At 42.4% G+C, this 24,849-nt stretch overlaps 1 long non-coding RNA gene across 1 annotated transcript in view; it reads right to left on the bottom strand.

Annotated features, from left to right (window-relative positions):
- Positions 1-2,637: 2,637 nt before the first annotated feature.
- Positions 2,638-24,849, bottom strand: part of LOC116583111 — a 52,397-nt gene continuing 30,185 nt past the window's right edge. Inside the window, exons 3-5 of the long non-coding RNA XR_004282615.1 lie at positions 23,033-23,781; positions 22,200-22,327; positions 2,638-3,135 (exon numbers count right to left, since the gene is read on the bottom strand). This is a non-coding gene — a long non-coding RNA (uncharacterized LOC116583111). The remainder of the gene's footprint in view (positions 3,136-22,199; positions 22,328-23,032; positions 23,782-24,849) is intronic.

Raw genomic sequence — 24,849 nt, 5'->3', positions numbered from 1 at the left:
TCTGCCCCAAAGTGATCATTAAGTCAATGAGAATGGAATCTTCTATAAAGATCCCCCCTCAATAAAAAAAGCATCCAAAGTATGAATAAAGGCTGCTCATTGTGGAGAAAGTGAGAATACACACGGGCATAAAGAAGGAAATAAAACACTCATAATTCCACTACTTTATAGGAATATAAAGTTGTCATTTGTTTGCTTGGTTTTATGAATGTTCTATAAGGTGCCTACAGAGTAACAGAGCTAACTCTATCTGTATCTCCGTGATCTAAAACTTTCCAGAGAGAGAATGTTCCAAAGTTTTCATTCAGTGAGCAATGCGATTGCTGCAAAAATCACATAATATTACTAATACCACCATTAGTCTGGTGTCTTATTAGATTAGCAATAATCTAATCACATTGTGGAAAATCCTTCAAGAATATTAGCAAGAAATAATTTCTTTCTGTGGCTTCTTGAACAAAAGCAATTCAATCATGACCCATCAAAGTTATGTTGGCTAGAGCTTAGGAGGAAGAAAAGTGGAGGAAGACACCAACTGTTTAAGCCCCAATTCCAGAAAGACTGATGGCTTGCCATGGCCAGGGTAGGCAATGGATGAGGATGGAGTGGAAAGAAGGCAGTGGGAACAGGCTGTATTCATTCTCTTCCTAATTCAGGAATGCAGTCAGCATTTGTTAAGCACCTACTGTATGTGACACGGTGCTATGCCCTGAAGAGCTCACAGTATAGGGACAGGCACTTGCTATTTTTAGAGTCCAGCCTCCACTACTAGACACTAAGGGTAGGATAGGTGACCTCTTTTAAACCAATCAGAGACTTCCGTCCTCCAGACCACTGTGATTGGTGAGAGAGGGGCACATGATCGAAGCCAGGCCAATCAGCATCAAAAAGACTCATGTCCCACATTTTTACTGTAGCTTCAGGGAAGAGAAGTTTCTGTCTCATCTTGGCTGGAGTTCTGAGGTTATTTGAATTCGAAGTTCAGGAGGAACAACATATAAATCCAGAGAACACAGGAGATCTGAGAATGAGGCTCACCCTGACAGATCCGGGAAAATTTGTCGGGCAACTGAATTCAGCTGCAAAGGAAGGTGAGTTTTTCAGTGACACAAACGAATAAATCCTCATTTTTGGTTTAAGCTGGTTTTTAAAATTTTGTTTTGTTTTCCGATACTTGTAACCAAAACATGCTAACTGATACGAAAAATGGGAGAGATCCTTAGGACATGACACAATCTGGTCTGTAACAGTGGGGTGGGTTATGGTGAGATGTCAGTGCTTGGGAGTGGGGGGAAGACTACCTCTTAGAATTCTTCTTCCTGTCTCTGGACCTGGGGAATTTCAGGGGAGTGGAACATTGAGTGAGGTATTGGTAGATGAATGGGAAGTGATCAAGGAGAAGAATGGACAGAGGGCTTTTAAATATAATTTTTTGATTTTTTAAAAGATTTTTATTTATTTATGAGAGAGCGAGAGAGCACACAGATGGATGGGGGATGGGGCAGATGGAGAGGGAGCAACAGACTCCCCACTTAGCAGAAAGCCTAATGCGGGACTCGATCCCACGACCCTGAGATCATGGCCTGAGCAGAAGGCAGACACTTAATTGACTGAGCCACCCAGACACCTAAAATATTATATATATATGTTTTTTTTTAAAGATTTTATTTATTTATTTGACAGAGAGAGAGAGAGGGAGAGACCACAAGTAGGCAGAGAGGCAGGCAGAGAGAGAAGGGGAAGCAAGCTCCCTGCTGAGCAGAGAGCCCGGCGTGGGCCTCAATCCCAGGACCCTGACACCATGACCTGAACTGAAGGCAGAGGCTTAACCCACTGAGCCACCCAGGCACCCTAATATATATATTTTTTAATGTAGGGCCTGGCAGACCTGGATGGTTTGGGTGCTCGTTATGGAGTTGAGATCCTTTTTTGAGCAAGACCCTTTCCTGATGTAAAACCCTAGACTTCTTGGGCGCCTGGGTGGCTCAGTGGGTTAAGCCGCTGCCTTCGGCTCAGGGTCCTGGGATCGAGGCCCGCATCGGGCTCTCTGCTCAGCAGGGAGCCTGCTTCTCTCTCTCTCTCTCTCTGCCTGCCTCTCTGTCTACTTGTGATCTCTCTCTGTCAAGTAAATAAATAAAATCTTTAAAAAAAAAAAAAACAAACCCTAGACTTCTTGAAGAAAGAGCGTATCTCTGGTTTGTACTCCGAGACTGTTTCTGAAGCCTGTAAACCCGGAACTGGATCACTCATCACTAGAGTGGACCCTTTGTCCTTCACCTCCACCTGCTGGCCCTTCCCTTCTGGGGACTTGGGATCCAGGTGCAAGGTGTGTGGCCACTGGCTGCATTCAGGTCTTCTCATTAGCAATTCACTGCCTTCTCTGGTCCTGTTGACAGTTTCAATAAAACCTTTGCCACAGAGGCATTTTACTCAGGCTTTTAGCCACAGAAGGTTCAAATCAACCACTCTTTTATTCATACTTTCAGGGACTTTCCTTTTTTAAAAAATTTTGTTTATTTATTTGACAGAGAGAGAGAGATCACGAGTAGGCAGAAGGGGGAGGGGAAGCAGGCTTTCTGCTCAGCTCTCTGCTGAGCAGAGAGCCTGATGTGAGGCTCGATCCCAGGACCCTGAGATCATGACCTGACCTGAAGGCAGAGGCTTAACCCATTGAGCGACCCAGGCTCCCCCAGGGACATTCACTTCTGGAATCCAAGCTCTTGCCTCCTCCTTACAGATTACCTGCATTCTCTTTGCTCAGACTCTTTAAAAGACAGCTCAAGCCTAGTTATTTTTTTCTGGTTTTATCTATTAAGACTTACAGAGAGGCAGGCAACCAATGGATCCCAAGTTCCAGGATGCTGCAGGGTCCCCCATTAGACACTCGGAACTTTCTGCACTTTCTGCATGAGTCCGTTTAACAATTTGTCAGCTCCCCTCTGGGGAAGTTCACAGGAGACCTGGGGGGGGGGGTGATTGTGCAGGCATCTCACAACTCTGATCACTTTGCATAATTCACAAGTTCATGGAAGCATGGCGTGTTAGCACTGCAAAGTCTGAGACCGTCTTGTCTAAGCCTCTGGAAAACACGAGGGACTGATGCTCAGGAAGGGGGAGGCATTAGCCATCTCAAACCTGAAAAGAAAGAAAAGAAAGAAGAGAAGGGAAATAGGGAGGGAGGGGGCGGAAGGAATCAGCAGCTGTGATATCCTAATGGCCGGCGTTCCACATGGTTTTGTTCAGTATTTTGTGATGGATTCAAGTGCATGCAATGAGCTACTTGAGCAATTCTGTGCTAGTGCCAGCCCCTCTCTCTCTCAATCTCTCTCTCTCAGACCCTTCACCAATGATCTTCCTATAGCCAGTGCAACAAGCTCTATTAGAGTACACAAAGTTCAGACTTGGATCCTTATAGTGAACGAAGTCTGGTGACTTCCTCCCTCCCCACTACTCCACTACTACACACACACACACACACACACACACACACACTACATATATGTCCACTGTTTTAACAGGAGCTAGGAAGTGTTTTCTGGGTAAAAAAGAACCTTGGGGTACAGACCCATGGATATATCTGATACTTCTCTAGAAGGTCGCTGATAGAAACATGGTCTCATGGAAGAAACAGAGCCCCTGGGAGGGAAATCCCCATAGGGAAAGAAGCGAGGACTGTTCAACAACCGTACCTACATCTTTGAGGCAAAGGGTGATTTCTGGATAAAACATGATGGCGAACAGTGGTAAGACCCTGCCACCCTGTGGATGTGAGTGCCCCCCAGCCCCTGCCCCAGACCGCTGAAACAACACTCAGCTCTAGAGCCCTCTGTGGGACCCTCACCCTAACCGGTCATGGCACTCGTTACTTTGCAAGACCTATGACATGGCGTTTCTGCTTATCATCTCAAGGCTCAGTGGAGTCCCAGCATCCCTGGCACCTACATAGCCCCTTGGACATAGGCTGGGGGGGGGGCGGTGGTGTGGAGTGACACTGCTCTGAAACTGGGAGTGGGGGACGACAAAGTTAGGGACATCTGGCTTGGCTTAAAAACAGACCACATTTTTGCTTTTGTTTCCTTCTGCACAGCAAAGGAAACAGTCAACAAAACAAAGAGGCAACCCACGGAATGGGAGAAGATATTCGTAAATGACAGTACAGACAAAGGGCTGATACCCAGGATCTATAAAGAACTTCTCAAACTCAACCCACACAAAACAGATAATCATGTCAAAAAATGGGCAGAAGACATGAGCAGACACTTCTCCAAAGAAGACATACAAAGGCTAACAGACACATGAAAAATTGTTCATCATCATTAGCCCTCAGGGAGATTCAAATCAAAACCACATTGAGATACTACCTCACACCAGTTAGAATGGCCAAAATCAACAGGACAGGAGACAACAAGTGTTGGAGAGGATGTGGAGAAAGGGGAACCCTCTTACACTGTTGGTGGGAATGCAAGTTGGTGCAGCCACTTTGGAAAACACTGTGGAGATTCCTTAAGAAATTAAAAATAGAGCTACCCTAGACCCTGCAATTGCACTACTGGGTATTTACCCCAAAGATACAGATGTAGGGAAAAGAAGGACCATCTGTACCCCAGTGTTCATAGCAGCAATGACCACAGTCACAAAACTGTGGAAAGAACCAAGATGCCCTTCAATGGACGAATGGATAAAGAAGATATGGTCTAGGGGCACCTGGGTGGCTCAGTAGGTTAAGCCTCTGCCTTTGGCTCAGGTCATGATCTCAGGGTCCTGGGATCGAGCCTCACATCAGGCTCTCTGCTCAGTGGGGAGCCTGCTTCCCCTTTTCTCTCCACCTGCCTCTCTGCCTACTTATGATCTCTGTCAAATAAATAAATAAAATATTTTTTAAAGAAAAGATATGGTCCATATATATAATGGAGTATTATGCCTCTATCAGAAAGGATGAATACCCAACTTTTGTATCAACATGGACAGGACTGGAAGAGATTATGCTGAGTGAAATAAGTCAAGCAGAAAGAGTCAATTATCATATGGTTTCACTTACTTGTGGAGAATAACGAATAACACGGAGGACATTGGGAGTTGAAGAGGCGAAGTGAGTTGGGGGAAATCGGAGAGGGAGATGAACCATGAGAGACTGTGGACTCTGAGAAACAAACTGAGGGGAGTGGGGGGTTGGGTGAGCCTGGTGGTGGGTATTATGGAGGGCACATATGGCATGGAGCACTGGGTGTGGTGCATAAACAATGAATTCTGGAACACTGAAAAGAAATTTAAAAAAGTAAATAAAAATTAAAAAAAAAACCAGACCACATGTTTTGTCTCTAATCCTCTCAGAAAAAATAAGTAATTGAATGTATAAATAACAGAGCCTAAGTTAGTAAGTTGACTTTCTCTGCAAAACGTTGTTACACCTACCTCGTGTCCCCAGGCTTCTTTAGGAATGTGAATTGCTGTTAGTAGTCTTTATGACTCTAAGTGTAGCAATAGAATACACAAGATAAGGACTCCAAAGATAGGGTCTGAATATCAGCATTGTTATTAATTAACCACATGACCTTGGGTTACTCACTAATCGCAGAAATTCTCAGCAGAAGTGTCTCCAGCATTCGAGGGTATTATTATCACCGGGAGGTGTGCCTCGAGTAATTAGCTTTCAATAATAGTCAAGTCCTGAGACTTGAAAGCAACTTAAAGTACATAAATTAGAGTGAATCCAAAGTAATGCCAATAATTCTATCATTCTGATTTACCTGCATTATTATGTGTTTCCTCAAAGGAGAGAGAAAGTGTTGGGGAAATTATAACCAGCATATCATGGGGACTGGCCATTCCATTGCCGGTTGAACTGATAAGGGGGTACACAGAGGAGCTTGAAGCCACGTGACAGATACGGCCATCTGACGTTAACTGATAGTATCTAAAACATCTTTTATATATGAAGATAAAAACACCAATGCCCGGGTGCCTGGGTGGCTTAGTGGGTAAAGCCTCTGCCTTCGGCTCAGGTCATGATCCCAGGGTCCTGGGATCAAGCCCCGCATCGGGCTCTCTGCTCGGCAGTTCTGCTTCCCCCTCTCTTTCTCCTGCCTCTCTGCCTACTTGTGATCTCTGTCAAATAAATAAATAAAATCTTAAAAAAAACAAACAAACAAACACCAATGCCTTATGAAAGAGAGAAAGTGAAATGTGCATGAAATTTCAAGAGTCCTCATAGACGTGGGGCTCCTTGGGGCTATGGACCCCAAGAACTCAGAGTTATATGTTCTTTGTCCTTGGCCAATATGGGTCTTGAGGTAGAAATTTCGTGAAACTCTTAAGCCATGTCTCTGTCAAACCAGACAGTTACCACTCCATCAGTAGGAGTTAGTTATAAAGATTATAGAAGTTATGTACCCATGAGTTGTGATTCGACATTTGCTTCCATTTCTTTTGAAATTTCATCCCCCATGATAAATTTTTAATAACAAAACTGCAAGGAAAGACAAGAGAAGAAAAAGAAGGGCTTGGGTTTCTATATTGCACATGATTGAAAGGGGTCTTAGGAACATTTTTGTCTATGATACAACAGTCACCTTCCAAATAAAAGGCAGACAGAGTGAGAACACAAGAAAAATTATAAATGTTCTTCATGTTTATAATAAGATGCTGCCTCTATAAATTCTACCTTTTGTGATATTCAACAACAAAATAAGAATTATTTATATTTTCCTTTTCAATTTGCATGCTTACCGCTTTATTACATTTATCTATGGAATGGGAGTCTGGAAAAATTAAAGATTCATTTTTTCCAAAATAAGTTCCCTTCAGGAAAATTTGATTGAGCACATTTTTTTTTTCTTTGTGCAGACCTCGAAGGCACAAAATAAGATTCATCATAATCCTTAGTTCAAGGTATGCTCTGCCAGATTTTATTCACTGAAGATGGCTGGAGTGGTCACTCCCTCTCACATGTTCAGGAACAATGTGACCTGGACACTCCTCCCATAGAGGGGGGAGTTGTCTGTCCTCTCCCCCTTGAAACTAAGCAGGACCTGTGACTCACTCGTGACCATAGATTAGGCTAGGTCTTCTGCCTTGTTTGCTGGAACACTCAAGCTGGAACCTCAAGCTGCCATGCTGTAAGGAACTTCAAACTAGCCCATGGGGTGAGACCACATGGGGAAGTCCCAAGATTACAGACAGAGAGAGAGACCTTAACTGCACCAGCCCCCACCACTATCTGATTGCAAACACATGAGAGATCCCAAGCCAAAATCACCCTAGAAACAGTGAAAGATAATTGCTGTTGTATCAAACTACTAAGTTTGGGGGTAATTTGTCCAATAACAACTTTAATGGCGCATACACTATTGTCCCTGATCCATGAATGGTTCCATGGCTTGCTTGGGGGAGTCAAAATAATATAGTACTTATATGAGCCCTGATTGGCCATCTCTCTAGAGTTTCTCTTGCTAAAATCTTGTATTTTTAAACATTGATTTCATTATTCATGTATTTGCAAAATTTTTGTGAATGCAATGCCTATTTCTGCCTTGCTCCCTCCCTTGCCAAAAATGTTTATAGTACTATTTATTTACCCTAGAAATATGAGTTTCTTCTAAACTTGGCTATGGCCTTGACAGCGCATCATGCATGGGAACTCTACTCGTCCATGCACCCCCATAGCTAAAAGATTAGAAATTCCTGACTCAATCTCTAGGAAGCTTCAGTTTCCCACATGTAAGATGGCGGATCTATCCTCACCCTGCCTGTCTCGTGGGGTTGCTGTGAACACCTATTTAGAAAATGCTGAAGAAAGCATTTATAAGTAGTAAGGATTTGTTATCATAAAGTGTATCTTTTTTCCACTTTCATGATGTATCTTTCATCATCCTGTCTCCTCGCTCATCTGGAAAGCACAGGCTTCAACCTCTTTCCCACTGTGTGAACTTGAAAAGTTTCTCTGTAAATGACCCATTGTCTATATGGCAGGCATTTGTACGTTTCTTAAGGGCAGTGACCAGGTCTTCTGTTCCTTTGATTTCCTTCACATTAGGGATGTAGTAATGCATTGGGTTTAATAATTTTTTCCCCCGCCCACGTGTCCCGAACTCTGGCCTGGCATTCCCACACAGACTGTAAAGCAGAACCTTGTATGGCTACGGCATGCCCAGCTTGGATCCCACTCTATGAGGGGTCATTACTGAAAGACCAAGAAGGTCTCATTAGAAAGTGGCTTTGCCCTCAAGGCAGTGCCATGGCATGGCCCCCGAGGACAGCTTTAGAAAGATTCTGTAGTGCCAGTCCCTGAGATTTCTCGAACGAACATCCAGATGTCCATCTGCTGCACAGACACTGAGAGGATTGTTTTTGATGATGTGATGTTCCTAATTTCTATTCACAGGTCACGTATGTTCCCGGTTTCCTTTGGGAATTAAAGCTGGGGTCTTGGGTGTGGAAATCTCCAAAGAGTTGGCGACAGAATTCCCGGTCTTCAAATCTCACATTCAGCTCAGCCCCTAATTGCCCACAGAACTTCTGTTTACCATGCAAGGAAAAGGGACCACATGAGCCTTTTTTACCTATAGGCTGAGACCTCCTTGCAGAAGACTGGCAATCTCGCCTTGGGGGATATTTCGCAGCTCATTATTTTTTCTCTCTAGGTACGGTAGCCTCACTTCTGCTCATTAGGCTCCTTTCACTACATCATTGCTTTTCTTTAATGTGGCTGGTCTATTAAATAGCCCTCACCTGGCAAAGCCCCCCAGTGTCCCGAATGTAGCTCTGCTCCCCCGCTTTCATGACTCAGTTTGGACGTTGCTTTAATAAGAATGGCCCTGGCACCAGCATCCCACGTCTCCTTGGGCCACAGAGCCCCTCTGCAGCAATGGGGGGGGGTATCAGACAACTCGGAGGACATGCCACTTAGTGTTCAGAGGTTCCTGAAGGCTTTCACAGACACGGAATGAGGGACACCAGAGGAGCAGCTCTTAGCAGAAATATCGGCATCCCATTTATTCAGCGCTACCAAATATCAAAAGGCAATTGATTAAATATTGATCTGACAACGGCTTGAAAAGGAGCAGGTGCTTCTCACAGTCTGGCAAGAAAACAGGGTCAGGAACACTAAATGTGGGTACTGCAAAAGCATGTTTGCAAAATCTCCGTGTCTTCTTGCCATGATTAAAAGGCTTATTAGTCACGGGTGAAATCCTATAGAGGGAATGTGCTTTGGCGTCAGCTCCTATTAAGCTGCATGAAATTCATGTTTCTTCTTTAGTCAGAATCCCTCAAACTGACCCAACCGATGCAGTTCCCTTTGTGGTCAGATCAGCCGCTTTGGACTTTTTCTGAAGGTCACCCCTTGAACTGAAACAGATCTTAAAAGGCCAGTGTTCTAGTCTTTGTTTGTTTCCAAGTACAGAAATCCACTTGTGCTAGCTTGGGCAAGAAGGAAAACAGAAACGTGTGTGCATGCATGTCTAGGTGTGGGGGCGTGTGTATGTGCGCACACACACACAGATGTATGTATCACCGACCTGAAGCCGAGGAGTCTTCAGGAAACGACTCTCCTTCTCGTCTTTCCTCCCTCTCTGCCTCCTTCTCTAGGCTCTCACAGGCTCTCATTTTCACCTCTCTGCCCCTATGTGGGTTTTTCTTCTATTTCCCCACAGGCCAGAATCCTCTTAGCTCACCCGCCACTGGCTTGACTTTGGCTTTGGTTTGTCTCAGCACTGACTCCCGGGTGCACCCCCACCCTCCCCCACCATCAATGGCATGTCACCATTGCTGCAGGCTGGATGGCAATCGTGAAATGGTTGTCATTGCCCCGGTCCACGCAATGCTGGTCATAGCTATTCACATCGTCATCGCGCCAGCTGAGATCTGTGCGTTGTCAGTGTTATGCGTGCCAAATTGAACTGCTGCTTAAAATGTCTTCAGAAAGATTATACTATGATTTCTCATTGAGATGAAAAGGTATCGTGTACACAGAAAGGCGGGTAAACAGAGCGGTGGGGCATACATTTGATATTAGCAAAGCAAATATTCATTATTGGAGGAATGGTAGCAATTTCGTAATTTTTTTTTTTCAAAGCAACAACCAAGTGTTTACAAGACCCAAGGCAGGAAGACATCTACAAGTAGATGAAGCTGTGTTACATTGTGCTTCCCAGATACAAACAAAAGGACAGCCTATCTCCTGTCGAGTAATGCAATTGAAAGCAGGAGAAATTGCCAAATCCTTCAGAACAGACAAAAGAAATTTCAAAGCAGTGAGAGACTGACGTGACCAATTCACACTTCGAGCAAAATAATTGTTAAGACAATGAATATCCATTTGTCCCAAACTGGCCAACTTCTAGCAACATTTGTTTCAACCAAGGGAAAAACAGTACCCTCCATTTGATCAAACAGTAAAGCACCAGAGTCAAAAGTTGCCAACTGGGTGTCAGTTTCTTGGAAGGAAATCCTGGATACAAGAGTAGAGCACACTGGGAAGAAAGGCCGTATCATTGATGTTTTGGGGGCATGGAGAAAAATCACCTGTGGAAAAGCACATGCATCAGCAAGTGTGAGTTGAAAAATATTTCAGGAGAGTTAGACTCAATGCAAAGAAGTTTTTAGGAACTTATTTCACTTGTGTATTACTCTGTGTGCGTACTTAGTACATCTGAAAGGCCCTTTCAATATGTATAAAATCACAAGTGGATGTGATTTTTTAAATGCATTATAACAGCTTAATTGGCAGCATTTTTTTTTCTCCCTTAGCGACACATAAGACCATGATCCATCTTACAACTGATGTCAACTTAGATGCAATGAAACACAGTAGGCCCAATAGAATGTGAGCAGAAGCTCTGGGTATAAATTTGGCCTCACCTGCTTAAGAGGAGACACCAGGTCCCAGAATTCCCCTTTTTCTCCCAACCCCTGGCTGGAGAGGCAATGAGGCTACACTATCCAATATGGTAGCCGCTAATTAGCTTCACGTCATGATTTAAATTCAGATTTTATTTTATTATTTTTAAAGATTTTATTTATTTGACAGACAGAGATCACAAGCAGGCAGAGAGGCAGGCAGAGAGAGAGGGAGAAGCAGGCTCCCCGCTGAGCAGAGAGCCCGATGCGGGGCTCGATCCCAGGACCCTGAGACCATGATCTGAGCTGAAGGCAGAGGCTTAACCGCTGAGCCACCTAGGCACACCTAAATTCAGATTTTTATTAATTAAAATTCAAAATTCTGTTCCTTAGTGACACTAGCCACAATGTTAAGTATTCAGTAGCCACATGTGGCTAGGGGTTACTATATTGGACCTCAGAGATACTAATAGAAACTTTCTATCATCATTGAATATTCTATCGGAGAGCCGTGGGCTAGAGGGACTTTGACTTTGGAAGCCATGCAATGACGATGGCAGAGCCATTCACGGTCAAGCACAACTGCTTGAAGCTGAGCGTCTCACTGACCTGGAACACTCATCTCTGACGGTTGAAAGAGAATGCGTGTCTTTGTTCTTCACACTACTTTATTGCTGGGTATTTTGGTATAGGAGTTCACTTTTCACACTAATTAATACCATTGGTTGACTCATTTATTCTCCCTTTCCCCCAGTAGGTTCTACTGGGGCAGACTTATATTGTAATTTAGCACATGGTCTGACCTCTGATAGGCTCTTAAAAACATGAACTGGAGGATTTAATTAATAAATAGGAGCACATGGGAGGGACAGTTACAATTCAGAAGATTAGTGAAGGTTTCCTGAAGGAAGACGCATCTCAGGTAAGGCTTGAAGGATGAGTCAGAGGCAAGAGGGATAAGGGCAGGAGGAAGAAGGTTCCAGATAGAGAGAAGCCCCAAGGGGAGAGAGTGTGGAGCTTTGGAGAGAGTGAAAACTCAACATGTTTGAGCTGAAGGGAGATAGGTGGTGGGAGTCAAGCGGGGAAGAGATGGTGACAGGCTGTGTGAGCCAGGCCAAGATTTTATGTCATCCCAGAGGCAGTGAAAGAACCACCAAACTATGTTGATGCTTTCACTAAGCTATCTTAAAATTTTTCCAGTAAAACAAATGTTTGTACTTTTCTAGGAGCATTTGAGGGAGGGGATTCCCTGACGCTTGAGGTAAACCATTTCCATACTTAGCCAAGATCCTCGTGGAAGGTTCCCTTGAGTCTAACCTAAACCAAAGTATATTTCTTTTTTGGTCATGTGGGCCTAAGACATACTGCTTACCATTCCTTACGGTTTTTGCATATGGTAGGAAGCTCTTGGGGAATAGGTCAGAGCCCGGTGTTGTAAGTTCCCCGCTCGGATGGCGGGCATTTTGCTACACGTGGTAGCTTGAATGAGGAGGGACCTGGCACAGCCATAGAGAGGGACAAGGGAATAATGGAAGTGCACTGCATTCCAAGAGAGATAGCAAGACCATTGCACATCTTTTCTTCCTGGAAATAATGATTCCAGGTCCTATCACCCTCTTTTCTCAGTAACGGGGACAATCTAGGGTCTTTTCTTTGTGAGAACGATGATACATGGAAAACAGACAAACATTCTACATTAGCCTTTATCGATGAGGTGATTCTAACCACTCATCTATGGGCAAAGAGCCTGAATTATAACAGCTTCCTCCACGTAACTCTAACAGCTCTCTTGTGAGTTTTAGATCTTCACTTCTAACCTACTGTTCACATCTTCCTCTGTGAAAGTCACAAGCTCCTAGAATTCAACATGTCTCAACCCCTATTTACTATCACCCCCATATCCTCCCCATAAATCTGTTCCTCCTTCTTATTGCCAACAACATCTTATCCACCTAAATCACAGATTCCCACACTTGATGATTGTCCTTGCCTCCTACCTTTTCTCAGACCCCTCAGCCTCTCCACCACCAAGCTCAATCATGTCTGCCTCCCAAGCATCTCTGCCCACTATGCCATACTGTCTTGCATTTCTCGTTGTTTCCAGAACCCATATCCTCATCATTTCCTGCATCTAGCCCCAAGTTCCTACAATCTGGAATGGCATGCCTAAAATCCACATCTAACCATGCCATTCCTCCGCTTAACATGTCTAAATTACTCCCTCCCACTTTGGAATGAAATCACATTCAAGAATGGAGTGTACAAGGCCCTTCACAACCTACTCCCTGCTTACCTCCCCAGTGTCATTTCCCACGCCTCCCCCAGATCTTCTCCTGCCACTGCTCCATCTACTGACAGGCACAGTAGTTCCTGCTCCTCTTTTTATAGTTGTTCTCTTTGACAGCCACGTGCTTTCACTTTCTTATGCACCTGGCAAAGTCTACCTGGCTTGTCAGGTTCAGTGTGGATAGCTTTTATCTAAGGTGGCCCCTTCTGATTTTTAGGTAGCCAGCCTCAGTACTTGCAATATCAAAGCTTTGCCGTAACACTTCAGACACCATGTGAGATTGCTTCTTACCTTGCATCTCTTCCTGACAACAGAAGGAATTTGTCAAAAGTAGGGCCCTAACTCATTCATCTGTAAGAGTACAGTGCCTACTATAGCACCTGACACATAATAAAGCACCCAGCAAATGTTTGTTGAGTGAATTATGAACCTAATCAAAGAGAAAATTAGTGAATTGGATGATAGTCTTGCATAATTTATAAGATACACTACAAAGAGTTAAAAGGATATAAAGAAAGAGCAGTTGAGAGACTGAGGGGGGCTCTAATATACATCTAATTGGGGTTCAAAATGAGGGAACATAATTACCCAGAATCATACTGGTTAGAGAAGGCTAGGACTCAGATTCAAAGCCACACAAATTCTAAAGAGTATGAATAAAAACAAATCTAAACTCATATAAAACTTCAGAATATCAAGGGCAAAGAGAAAATGTCAAAAACTACAAGAATGAGAAGACAAATTTCTGTCAAAAGAAAAAGTACTAACAGCAAAAGATGATAGAAGACAATGGTGTCTTCCAATTACTAAAGAAAAATCATTGTCAACCTAGGTGTTAATTTTCAGCAAAAATAACATTTAAAGGTGAGGACAAATAAAGACATTTTCAAAAATAAAGACTCACAGATATTTACTAAGTAAACAATTAGAGGATATACTTTAATAAGCAGAAAAGTGAACCCAGAAAAAGTAGGCTACTAGAAACTATGATGAAGAAATATATATAGAATAATATAGAATAATAATTTTAATTAACCATTGACCAATAAAAAGTAGAGCCATAAATTGTGTCTTTTTCTTTCAGAGGGAGAGGGAGAGAGGGAATCTTAAGCAGGCCCCACACCCAGCATGGAGCTAGACACAGGGCTTGATCTCAAGACCCCCAGATCACTACCTGAGCTGAAATCAAGAACTGGATGCTTAACCGACTGAGTCACCCAGGCACCCCCATAAATTGTCTTTTTAAACAGATGGGATTAATGTTCTAGACAAAAATAACAAAGAAATTGAGGAGGCTAGTGGAGCTAGTTAAAGGTCGGAGTATGAGAACAGATATATTAAATAGCTTTAGACTTCGAAAAAAATTCATAATTAAATATGCATGTTTAGGATGTAAGAATAACTAGTAAAATTGGAGAGAAATATAACACACAGTTTCCAAACTGGCAATGAATAAAAAGGACAATTAATTTTTTTCCAGTCTATTAGACAGTTCGAAAGGAAAACAAGTGTGGTAAGCAGAAAACACAAAATAGGAATATAAAAATAATTTCAAATATATCAGTATTACAGAATATATGCAGCATGATTTCATTTATGCAATGTTTTAAAATTCGTAAGATAATTCCAAGTGTTGTTTTCAGATATATATCTGTGTTGTAAGTTATAATAGACAGTCATGTAAATGAATATCAATCTCTGGGGGAAGGAAGAAAGGAATGGTATAGAAGTAGGGTACACAGAGAACTTTCACTGCAGACTTTGTTCCTTTTTAAAAATTATGTGGTAAATATGACCAGAGGTTAATATTCCATAATCTGGGTAGTAGACACACAACTGTAGTTTTCTGAGCATTTGAAATACTAAAATAACTATATATAAATCTATACCAAATGCAACGTAGCCTCCACATTTCCAAATGAAAAGGTCTTTTAGGAAGATTTCTTGATCACTTGGATGGCTCATTTTGTTGAGCGTCTGACTCTTGATTTTCGGCTGAGATCATCATCTTGAGGTTGTGAGATCATGCCCTGTGTTGGGCTTCATGCTGGGTGTGGAGCCTGTTTGGGATTCTCTCTCTCTCTGTCTGTCCCTCCCCCACTGCTCATGTGCTTTCTCTCGCTCTCTCTCTAAAAAAAGAATTTTTTTATCACCTTGAATACACAAACTTTCAAAGATACAGATGGAATAATGAAAGGTTTACATACATTATTTAATTTTCTAATAAAATTAGATATCCATATTTATAAACATGTTTTACATAAAAAGAAGTATTAATTGGAAACACTGTCCTTTTGCCTTGTAAAACAGTTGTTTTAAACTAATCATGCATCTTTGATGTCAGTGACTTTCTTAGAACACATTTAGGGATATGTTCATGACATTGAACATAGGTTTTGAGGTCACATGTTATCCTCACTTCCCTCGAAGTTGAGATACAGTCCTCTTTAGTCTATGTTTAATGGTGTCACTGGAAATATCTGAAGCATTAAGTTTTCATCCCCATATTAGGATAGTTTTTTTTTAATTCACCCTATAGGTTTATGTTTACCATCTCCAAAGGTAACCACTTACAAGTAATCCTTAAAAGGCTTGGTTACAACATGATCTAATTCTTGAAGTTGTGAAGCCATGTTCCCATGCATGGTCACACTTGCACTAAATTTATTTGCCTCATTTTTAACTCTATTCTGTCAGATGGTCATCCAAAATTAGTATTTTGGATGCAACTGAAATCATTTCTAGCTAATGTGTCTTGACCAAACAAGTATTTTGTTCATCAAATTAATATAATAAACTATAATAGGAGACACAGTACAATGTAAATGGGAAACTGATTATCTTACACCTGGTACCACCTTACAAACAACTATTTCTGATACTTCAAATCCATGGGAATGTATAAATAATAAACTAAAACAAACACCTGCCACACTGAATGGACTCCTTTTCTGAGCAGTAATTTTAATTTCTGGGATAAGATAGCATAGACTCAATATTCCCCCTTTTTTCCTCAAAGTATGACTAAAACCCTGGAAATAATTCAACAGACAATGATAAAAGAACTCAGAATGTTGGGTAGAAGAAGACAGACTAGTTAGGGACCTCAGGACTTGAAGACCAATACTGTCATAAATCCCTGGGTTTTCTTTTTTTTTTTCCAGGAAAAGGGAATCTCATCAGGGACTTAACTGGGAGACACGCCCAGGGACACGGCAGGCCAATCTACTCACAGCAGTGGTACCAGCAGAGCTCAGGATGCTGTCCCATCCCCTGTCCACATCCAACAAGAGCAACAGGCTCAATCTGTCCACAGCACGGGCAAGAGTGGGTCCAGAGTGGACCCGTCTACTCCACCCCCACATAGACCAGCAACATTTAAACAGGTATCAATGGAGCTAGCATGCTCCATGTTTTCTATCTATCCACTCAGTGGCTGCAGGTGACCCAAGGTTAATGTCACTCAACCCTTCACCTAATGGTAAAGAATCACCCAAATCCATGGCTCCTGATCCTCCAATCAATGGCAGAAGGAAGCTCTAGTAGCCTCTTCACTCCCCCAGAAGCACCTACGAAAATAGGAAAATAGGACAGGAAGCCAAATGACACAGGTGGCCAGTGAACAGGCCAAGGGTAGTGTTTTCCCTCTCATAGGTCTAGAATCCCTCATATTCTACTTAAGAATACGGAGAGGCCCAGGGTAACACTGTTCATCCTCACAAATGGCACTAGCAGGGATCTAACAGAAGCTCAGGCAGAGCCACATAAATCAAACAGACCAGAATACCATTGCAAGGGCTCAGGAAACTAAATTGCCATTGGAACTGAGAGCTAAAAAAAAGGTAGGACAGAATGTGCAAGCGAAACCAAAACAGGGCAAATGCCAGACACAATAAAAGATTCAAATACAGGGCGCTTGGGTGGCTCAGTGGGTTAAGCCGCTGCCTTCGGCTCAGGTCATGATCCCAGGGTCCTGGGATCGAGTCCCGCATCGGGCTCTCTGCTCAGCAGGGAGCCTGCTTCCTCCTCTCTCTCTGCCTGCCTCTCTGTCTACTTGTAATCTCTGTCTGTCAAATAAACAAATAAAAAAAAAAAAGATTCAAATACAGAGTCTTCTAAAATAAAAATTAAAAGGTCGAAAATACAATAAAAAATTACTCATCATTCTCATAACCAGGAAAATCACAACGTGGATTAGAAAGATGACCAACTTGGGGCACCTGGATGGCTCAGTCATTTGGGCACCTGACTCTTGATTTCACCTCAGGTTGTAATATCAGGGTTGTGTCATCAGGCCACATCAGGTTCTACATTCAGCATGGAGTCTGCTTGGGACTCTCCTTCTTCCTCTCCCTCTGTCCCTCTCCCCTCCCCACCCTGTAAAATAAATAAATAAATAAAATCTTTAAAAAAGATAATCAACTGATACCAATAAGAAGATGAATCAGATTTTAGAATATGAGACATATTCTAAAGCAGTCACCATAAAATTGCTCCAACAAATAATTATGAATTCTCTTAAAACAAATAAAAAAATAAAACCACAGCAAAGAAAGAGAAAATATTTTAAAAAAATACTAAATGGAAATTATAGAACTGAAATATACAGTAGTAATTGAACAAAAAACTTACTTGATGGGCTCATGGTAGAGTGGAGATGACAGAAGACAGAATCAGTGAACTTAATAAAAGCTCAATAAAATTTACTCAATCTGACCAACACATTAACAATAGACTTAAAAAAAAAAAAAAAGAACAGAATTCCCAGAACAATATGGACAATAAAAAAAAATCTTACATTTGTCTCATCAGAGTCTCAGAAGGAGAAAATAATGTGGGGTTGAAAATGTATTTGGAGAAATAATGGCTGAAAAATTCTCAAAGTGGAAGAAGACCTAACCCCACAGAATCAAGAAACCTAATGAACCCCAACTAAGTAGACACAAAGAAATTCATGCAAAGACAAATAATAGCTAAACATAGGGAAACTCAAGATGAAGAAAACAATTTCTTTAACAACCAGGGGGAAATGACGAATGAACTGGAGGGAATAACAATTCCAAGGATAGCAGATTTCTCATCAGAAACAATGGTGGCCTAAAGAAGGGGCCCCATGTTTCAAGTGCAGAAGTATAACAACTGTCAACCATGAATTCTGTACCTGGTGAAACTATCTATTAGAAATGAAGGGGAAATAAAGACATTTCTTAGACAAGGAAAAACTGAGAGAATGTGCTGCTAGTAAACCTACATTTAAAGAATGGTTAAAGGGTCATGAAGCAAACCTCAATACAGAATATGTTCTGTGGGAATACATAGGGAATCACAGTAGATATCAGTAACAGAAAGACAAAAATAAAAGAATTGGAAATTAAACAGTACACTACTAAGCAACCCATGGGCCCAAAAGGAAGTCTCCAAAAGATTTAAAAACACATAGAGATAAATTAAAATACGACCTATCACAGTTGGTAGGATTCAGCTAAAGCGTTACTGAGAGGGAAATGTATAGCACTCAGTCTTTCCATTAAAAAAGAGGAAAGATCTCAAATCAATAATCCAAGTTCCTATTCCAAAAGGCTAGAAAAAGAAGAGCAAAGTAGAGCCAAAGCAGGCAGATGGAAGGAAATCATAAAAATAAGAGCAGACATAAATGAAACTGAAAACAGCAAAACAGAAAAAAAAATCAATGAAACAAAAAGCTGGTTCTTTGGAAAAAAAAAAATCAATAGCGTTCCAGTGAAATGGGCATATAAATTGAGAGGGGACACAAATCACTAATACTGGGAACAAAATAGGGGATATTGCTATAGATTCTGTAGCCATTAAAAGGATAATAAAGGAATACAACAAACAACTTTACTCTCGTAGTCTGACCACTTAGAAGAAATAGACCAGTTTCTCAAAAACCCTGAACTAACAAACTTCAGTGGAGATAAAAGAGATAGCATAACCATTAAAGAAATAGAATTTGTAATTTAAACTCCAAAAGAGATTCCGTGGCCCCAGTGGATTTACTGGAGAATTTTACCAAACATTTAAATAAGATTAACATTAATTTTACCCAATCTCTTCCAGAAAATAGAAGAGGCAGTAACACTTGCCAACTCTTATTATGAGGAATGTATTATATTGACCAAAACCAGGAAAAGACAGTACAAAAAAAGAAAACCACAGATCCAATATCTCTCAGGAATTTAAAAACAAAAATCCTCAACAAAATATTACCCAACACAATCCAACAATGTATACAAATAATTCTTTTTTTAAAGATTTTATCTTATTTATTATTTTTTACTGGGGCAGAGGCACAGAGAGAGAGAGGGAGGGAAAGAATTTTAATGCCCAGTGTGGGACCCAATGGAGGGCTCAGTTTCACAACCCTGAGATGATGACCTGAGCCAAAAATCAAGAGTCAGACGCTTAACTGACTGAGCCACCCATGCGCCCCTATACGGTAAGTCTATACACCACGATGAATTGGGGATTTATTCCAAGAATGCAAAGGTGGTTCAACATTCAAAAATCATTCAATGTAATCCATCATATCAACAAGTTAAACAAGAAGAATCATTTGATCATATCAATGAAAATAGAAAAAAACACATTTGAAAATGCAGCATGCTTCATGATAAAAACTCACAGCAAATTAGAAACAGACAGAACTACCACAGCTTCATAAAGAGCACTTACAAGAAACCCACCAACATCGTACTTAATTGAGCAACTGGATGCATTGTCCTAAGAACAGGCACCAAATGAGGATGGATGGTCACTCTTACTACTCACACTGACCAGAGTACAGGAAGTTCTAGCCAGTGCCATAGGCAACAAAAAGAAGTAAAAGATACAGAGAGAAGAAACAGAGAAATAAAATTGTGCCAATTTTCAGACTGTCTATGTAAAAAATCCCAAGGAATCTATTTAAAAAACAGAACAAAACAAAACACCCAACATTCCGGAACCAAAAAGTGAGTTCCACAAGCTTATGGAACATAACACCGACACACAAAGATCAACTGCATTTTATAGACTACTCATGAGCATGTGGAAACTAAAATTGAAAGACATGATAGAATTTACCTTCATGCCAGAGAAAGTGAAATATTTTGGTATATACTTAACAAAACATATCCAAGATTTGTATGCTGAAAATTATTTTTAAAAAACTGGTAAAAGAAGTCAAAGAAGATCTCTAATACATGGAGAGACATTCCATTAAAGGGATTAGAAGACTCAACATAGTTAGAATGTCAATTCCCTCCAATTTGATATATATATGTTTAATGTAATTCCTATTAAAATCCCAGCAAGGTTGTTTGTGAACATGGACAAATTTATTCTAAAATGTATATGGAAAAGCAAAAGCCCTTGAATAGCCAAATAATCTAGAAAAAGAAGGAAGGAATCATTCTACCTAATACTAAGGTTTGTTACTTAGTTATAATAATCAAGGCAGTGGTATTGTTGGATAAGTAGACACATGGGTTAATGAAACAGAATAGACCAGAGATAGCCCTCCACAAATATGTCCGATTAATGTTTGACAAAGGTGCAAAAGTAATTCAGTGGAGAAAAATGGCCTTTTTAACAAATACTGCCAGAGCAATTAGATATCTGTAAGGGGAGAAAAAAAAAAAAGAAACTGAACCAGACCTTATAAGTTACAGAAAAATTAACTAAAACTGGATCATGGGCTTAAATGTAAAACATAAAACTATGAAACATTTAGGGGAAGAAAAGATGAAAAATCTTGTGATCTCCAGCTAAGCAGAGATTTTAGACTTGACACCAAATGTGCAGTCAGTAAAAGAAAACTGGTGAATAGGACTTCACCAAAATTAAAAATGTTTGCTCTGCAAAACACCCTGTTAAGAGGATGAAAAGACAAGCTATGTACTGGAGAGAAATGTCTGCAAACCACGTATCTGATACAAAGGACAAGTATGTGGCATATATAAAGAACTTGCAAAACTCAACAGTAACAAAACCAAACAGTCCGATCAGAAAATGAGCCAAAGACATGAAGAGCTATTTCACTGCAGAGGATACGCAGATGGCATATAAGCACACGAAGAGATATTCAGCTTCATTAGCCATTAGGGAAAGGCAAAGAAAAAAAACCACAATGAAATATGATGACACACCTATCAGGACCGCTGAAATAAAGAAGAGTGACAATATCAAATGCTGGCTAGGACTGCTGGTGAGAATGTAAAATGGTACGGTTACTCTGGAAAACAATTTGGTAGTTTCTTATCAAAGTAAACAGGCAACTACCATACAAGCCAACAATCACACCCCTGGGCAGAGGGCAGAATTTCTAAGGAAATGGAAACCTGACATTCACACAAACACCTGGGCATGAATATTTATAGTCGCTTTATACATCATAGCCAAAATGTGCAGATGACCTAGATGTCCCTTAATAGGTAACTGGTTGAACAAACTCATACATCCATACTGTGCACTCCTGCTCAGCAATAAAACAGAATGAACTACTGATACATATAAAAACTAGAATCAAATTTGATGGAATTATGCCAAGTGGGGGAAAAAAAGCCAATCCCCAAAGTTATATACTATATGATTCCATTTATAGGAGATTTGGAAATGACAAGATTTTTGGAACAGAGGACAGAGTGGAGGTTGTCAGGGGCTAAGGACAGGGTAGAGCAGGAGGGAGTAAAGATAACAACGGGGGGCCCTGTGGTGACAGCACTGCTCTGTCTTGACTGTGTGCTATCTCCACACGCCCGCATGCGGGAGGCGACTGCGCAGGTCCAAGTACACACATGGGCAAATGAGTGCAAGTCAAACTGGGAAAACACAAAGACTGCTGGATGATATCATGTCAATATCCTGGCTGTGAGATTGCCCGGCAGTGTTCTGAGATGTTATCACTGGGGGAAACCGGATAAAAGGTACAGGGGAATCTTGCTGTATTATTTCTCACAACTGTGTGTGAATCTACGATTATCTCCAAATAAAAGTCAACAACCCTGCAAGTCAGAACTTCCTCCCTCCCCTTTCTCTCCCCCTCCCCACCACCCCCAGCTAGTTGTTGAACATTTACCTGCACAGAATTGCTTGTCTTTGGAGAACGGACTTTGTGTTAGGCTTCTTCCCTGAGTGCCTCACAGGGAGACGAAGTTGGTGGCTGGAGACAGTGGCTTTACCATCCTTGACTTCAGGTTTCCTCCTCTGTAAAATGGAGACAGGACTAGAGTGAAAGAAAATGAATGATTATGCAGAACCTTCTTTTACCTACATTACCTTCCCTTATCCTCTCGGCTAGCCCAGTGAGCCAGGCATTAGGAGTGTCCAAGTTTCAGATGATGAGACAGGCTGAGGAACATGCCTATCATAGAAGATGGCCAGGTTGGAGTCCACAGTCCAGGCATGTTTGGTTACTTATGGCTGTCTGGGAGCTTATCCACTCTCTGACCCTAAACCATACAAGGCGACGTCTCCCAGTGGAAAGTGAGCTAGGCAGAGAACACCTGAGCCTCTAAGTGTGAGTTGTGGGGTGGGGAGGAGGGCTAGGGGGGACACAGCCTGCTCCTACCAGGTAGATACAGTTGCATCAGGAGCCACAGACCTCACTGGGCCAGCATCCCTCCACTGTGGAGCTAGAAGAGAGAGCTACTTGTTTCCCTCTGGCTGGTTGTCTGTTCCCTACCGCTGCCTGCGGTATGTAGACAAAGCAACCCCAAAGGCCCAGCACTCTCTGCTTAGAGACCAGGCAGGGGATCAAGGTCAGCAGCTGAGAGCCATGGGGACATGGGTATGTACAACCCCGGAGGGGTTGGGGGGCATAACCCTGGCCCTGAGGCCAGGCCCAGCCCATGAAGAAAGGAAGGAAATATCTGCTTAGGTTGGAGATCACATTGCCCAACAGAGGCTTACCTTCCAACCGTTGGCGATCTCCTTGGTGCTTTCCTCACAAACTCTAGAGAATGGACAAAGGCAAGGCAGTTCAGTGGTTAGAGACTGGGCTGGAGGTCAGGAGAGGTAGATTTCAGCCAGCCCTGCAACTTCCTCCATGTCTTTGGATCAGTCATGCTCCCCCCTTCTGGGATTCCATGTCCTCGCCCATAAAATGAAGGGGTTCGGATCTGGTGGTCCCCAAGGCCTCTCCAGGTCCTGCCAGTCCTCATATCCGAGGTTAGCTCCAGGGCCTGCACACAGGGCCCGCCTGATTCCACCACAGCTCACAAACATGATTGGAACAGAAGCCCTAGTCCGATTTCATTTTTCTTCCAAGGCTGTTTATTGCCTAACAAAATGTACTTAGTGGTAAATTCGTGACCATGATGTTAAGTGTAGGCTACAAAGCCAGAGACCAAAAAAATATTAAAAATAAAATAGTGAGGGGGAGGGGTGGGGAGTACAGAGCCGGAAGAGGGAGGGCCATCCAGAGGGTCAGGAAACCTTGGATTCACGGGAGCGGCTCATACACACGGGCACTATTCCTTATTTATTCACATCCTCTGCCCTGTCTGGGTTCCGCGTGGTCTCCACTTCTTGTTAGCTTTTCAGCTGCACACCAGGCCCCAGCTGGCAGTGGCTAATTGCAATCAGCAGGTGAGAAATGTAGGTTCTCCGAAAAGGAATTATCTCCAGCGCTGGGAACCATTCTGGGAAATGTAACAGACCTGGGAAGAGAGGGGGAGATGTTTAAAACCTGAACTTCTGTGAAAAGCATTAATTGAAAAAGACAGAACCGCGCACCAGGAACCCATGACTCGCTCGCCTGAAAATATAATGAAGCGACTTCATGTGGAAGGAAAGATGGGGGAGCATTTCCATTTCTGCAAAAGCAGCTCTTGCCTCGTGCACACAGGCCCTGCCTGGCCTCTTTTCCCAGGAGAGCCAGAGAGCACAAAGGTTTCTTCTGGGGGGGTTCGTCTTTATCTTTACATTTTTCTGCATCAGTAAAACCACAACACCAAGCTAAGGACTTTTTATTTATTTTTATTTATTTATTTATTTATTTATTTATTTATTTATTTATTTTTAGAGAAAGATGTAAGGCAATCTACTGTGAAGTGGAATGACTTGAGAAAGCAAGCTCAAAATCAGGGCGCGATCTCGAGCTCGCTCAAGTCTCGTGCCAAGGGAGGTGTTGCGGGGACAGGAAGCGGGTACAGCCAGAGACTGACCCTAGAAGGTTGTCCCGCTCCTTGGGGAAGCAAGCAAGCTGTAAGGCAAGGAGCAAAGTCCTGGCCTGATCTCCGCCCAGGCTGCTGGCCGTGGGTCCCATTGCAAGCACCTGGGGACACCAGAAAGGCCCTCTAAGCACCTACCTGCTCTCCTAGAGAATCGGCTTCTCTCTGTGCGTTATCAGGAAAGGGAATGAAAAGCGTACCAAAGGGGTGATTTGAATTTCATTTTCTCAATATGTGCCCCCGTGGGGAAAGCTGCGTGGTGTCGCATGCTGATTCAAGGAAAACGGTCTCTCTGCTCGCTGAGGTTGAAGGCTCGTCGTGGGTAGCTCGCCTTGCACCAGGCAGTGGGGGCACCCCGAGCACAGACTGGGGGTATCCCACAGCCAGGGCCTGGTCTGGCCACCTTTACAGACAGCTCCCCCCTCCCACAGCTCCTGCGGCCCGCTGGGTTCCGTGTTAGAGGAGGGAGTGAATTGCGCTGCGACCTTCCCCAGATTTGGTAGAAGGCAAGGGCTAAGATGTGGCATAAAACACAAAAGCCTCGCTCCCCTGAAT

Source organism: Mustela erminea, chromosome X, assembly GCF_009829155.1.
Source record: "Mustela erminea isolate mMusErm1 chromosome X, mMusErm1.Pri, whole genome shotgun sequence".
NCBI lineage: Eukaryota > Metazoa > Chordata > Mammalia > Carnivora > Mustelidae > Mustela > Mustela erminea.
Note: the sequence above shows the minus strand (reverse complement) of the source record. Positions and strands in the feature narration are given on the sequence as shown.